General features: G+C 46.1%; 1 protein-coding gene across 2 annotated transcripts in view; it reads right to left on the bottom strand.

Moving 5' to 3' along the window:
- Positions 1 to 664: 664 nt before the first annotated feature.
- The window catches only part of LOC143285976 (uncharacterized), an 8,709-nt gene continuing 6,018 nt past the window's right edge, over positions 665 to 3,355 (bottom strand). For both annotated transcript variants that reach the window (XR_013055737.1, XM_076593437.1), the window contains one exon: positions 665 to 3,355. This exon is cut by the window's right edge. The gene's annotated coding sequence lies outside the window, so the exon portion shown is untranslated.

The raw sequence follows: 3,355 nt of genomic DNA, 5'->3' as shown, positions 1-3,355 counted from the left end.
ATCCTGGCTAGAAACTGATTACAGTGGAGAGTGTCTTGCCCAAGTTACATCCCAACTCTCTCGGCCAAGAGGGCTTGAGGACAGTCGGCGTGGGGATGGTGCCCTAAGGTCAACCAGCCCCCAAGACTGCAGCACTAAGAACCAGTGCAATACTGACTCCTTGTTTGAAGAGTCACCTCCTTCCCACCAGACACAGCTGTAAATGATTTCTCACTGCAGTAGGGAAACCACTGATGATAGAGCTATCACTCTGCAGTCAGTTGGCCAGTGTATGTCAAACGACGCACAAGAACAGAAAGCAGAACACACCACAACCCCCCACCACCCCCCAGTCTCCCCAACATCCACACAACAGGCTGTAGACCAGTCAGTTTGCATCAACCAACAACTGCAGCAGTGTTTCACAGCACAGCAAAACTGCAAACAGATTGTACAATATGGCAGCGCAGAGTTTGAATGTAAAAACACACACCAAAAAACCAACAAGAAAAATATGTCACTGGATCAAAACCGAAAAAAAAGAAAAAGAAAAATGAGTGAAAACGACATCGTTTTTTGTTGTTGTTGTTGCTTCATATATATATATATATATATATATATATATATATATATATATATATATATATATATATATATATATATATATTCTGACGCACTGATCGACACCTGTCGAGACCCGTTTGTGATATAATCCCCGGCTGAATACAAGTTACAACAGAGAGAAGAACCAATATTTGGAATACGAGTTGCACTTGTGTATTTACACATACCCAATAAAAGTCTGCACTAAAGAAGCACAGATCGAAAGTAAGTCACAAAGGAACGTAAGTGCAGGGTAATGTGTGTGTGTGTGTGTGTGTGTGTGTGTGTGTTGGGGCTCATGTACGTTTATGTGTATTTGACTGTCCTTTCGTATCTGTGAAACTGCATGTTTGGTGCATATCTGTTATGCATATCTGTTATGCATATGTGGGTGTATGTGTGAATGTGTGTCTCCATGTTTTACATTTATTTGCTTATTTATCATAATTGTTGTCTTTTTTTATTTATTTATTTTATTATTATTTATATTAATTTTTTTAATTTTATTTATGTACGCTTATAGTTGACTTCATCAAGTTTTTGCGCCTTATACATATTATTGTTAGTAGTAGTAGTTATCTATTATTTATTCACCCTTTTTTTTTCTCAAGGCCTGACTAAACGCGTTGGGTTACGCTGCTGGTCAGGCATCTGCTTGGCAAATGTGGTGTAGCGTATATGGATTTGTCCGAACCCAGTGACGCCTCCTTGAGCTACTGAAACTGAAACTGAAACTGATGTTATTCAACAGCATGGCGGCCAGTTTGTCATCTTCCCTGTGAGAAATGGACAGCGTCCTTTCTCAAGATGAGGAGTACTGCTGGTTTGTCTGGGTGTTTTTAACATGAGCCTTGCAGCACAGTTCTGGAATCCTTGCATCTTGTTTGGAATTCTCCTCAGTAAAGAACACAGCCTACTCCGCGCCAGAAACATCCCCCAAACCACAGCTCCAGGGTGTCTGGCCTGAACATTGCCTCACCAACAACAGCAGAGGAGTCACATGAGTTTGTCTGGATGTCAGCACAGTCCTGGATTTCGTGAGTATTCTCACAGAAGGCTGCAATTCTTGTTAGTCAGGTAACACCAACTTCAATATCGCCAAAGAATGTGTGCGGTTATTTCAATACAGGCCGTCACACCATCCCTCCTCCACCTCCTTAGCAGCTTGGAACGGATGCGACGTTGGTTCCCTTAAATCAAGGAGCTGTTCACCTGGATTGGCAGGTGGGGGGTGGAGGGGGTCTTCTCAAATCTTCTGTATGAGGAAGAGAGGGGAAGGGTTGGTGGGTGAAGAGAGGGGGGCGTGAGTGTGGGAGAGAGCAAGAAAGGTGAGAGAGAGAAGAGAGAGAGAGAGAAGGGGGTGGCGGGGCAGACAGAGAGACAAAGAGACAGAGACATGAACATGGACAGAGAGAGAGAGAGGCGGGGTAGGGAAAAGGATCAAGCATGCAGTTTGACATTTTGCAACCTGGCTTCAAACTCGCCCTTCTTCGCTGTGTCATCTCCATGTGGAACCGTTCCGGGGTCCTGCACACCCGTGGACCTCAACACAACACAACACAAAGCAACACAGCACAACACAACACAGCACAGCACCCAACTGTGTCGTCAATGTTCACAATGTGACATGGGACAAACTGTGCTGTCGCCGTTCACAGCGTGACATGGCTTCCTGTGAGACATCAGCATTCTGCAGAATATCTCTCCCCAAACTGCTGTCGCTGTTCACAGCGTGACAGGGCTTCCTGTGAGACATCAGCATTCTGCAGAATATCTCTCCCCAAACTGCTGTGGCTGTTCACAGCGTGACAGGGCTTCCTGTGAGACATCAGCATTCTGCAGAATATCTCTCCCCAAACTGCTGTCGCTGTTCACAGCGTGACATGGCTTCCTGTGAGACATCAGCATTCTGCAGCATGTGTCTCTCCCCAAACTGTGCCGTCGCTGTTCACAGCGTGACAGGGCTTCCTGTGAGACATCAGCATTCTGCAGAATATCTCTCCCCAAACTGCTGTCGCTGTTCACAGCGTGACAGGGCTTCCTGTGAGACATCAACATTCTGCAGCATGTGTCTCTCCAAACTGTGCTGTGGCTGTTCACAGCGTGACAGGGCTTCCTGTGCTCCAGTTGAGACAACATCAACATTTTGCAATCAGTCTTTCTCCTGTACTCCTCGATCTCCACAGAACCTGGCTTTTCTCCTCCCTTTTCTCCTACTTCTCCTCCTTGCTAACATTGATGATGATGATGATAATAATAATGGCGGAGAATTGTGCAGCAGCAAAGTAACCATCAAGAAAAAAAAAACTCAGAAAAAAAACAACCCCAAAAAACTTCACAGCTGCAGTTGTGTCCGAGTACCCCAGTGAATTGAGTAGAAAACATGAAGACCTCATCAGCTCTTCACCAGGCTGCTGTCCCTCCCAACACCACATGAAGACCTCATCAGTTCTTCACCAGGCTCCTGTCCCTCCCAACACCACATAAAGACCTCATCAGCTGTTCTTCACCAGGCTGCTCTCCCTCCCAACACCACATGAAGACCTCATCAACTGTTCTTCACCAGGCTGCTCTCCCTCCCAACACCACATGAAGACCTCATCAGCTGTTCTTCACCAGGCTGCTCTCCCTCCCAACACCACATGAAGACCTCATCAGCTGTTCTTCACCAGGCTGCTCTCCCTCCCAACACCACATGAAGACCTCATCAGTTCTTCACCAGGCTGCTCTCCCTCCCAACACCACATGAAGACCTCATCAGCTGTTCTTCACC

Source organism: Babylonia areolata, chromosome 9 (genome assembly GCF_041734735.1).
Source record: "Babylonia areolata isolate BAREFJ2019XMU chromosome 9, ASM4173473v1, whole genome shotgun sequence".
NCBI classification, from domain to species: Eukaryota; Metazoa; Mollusca; class Gastropoda; order Neogastropoda; family Buccinidae; genus Babylonia; species Babylonia areolata.
This window is presented reverse-complemented; position numbering and strand designations above follow the sequence as displayed.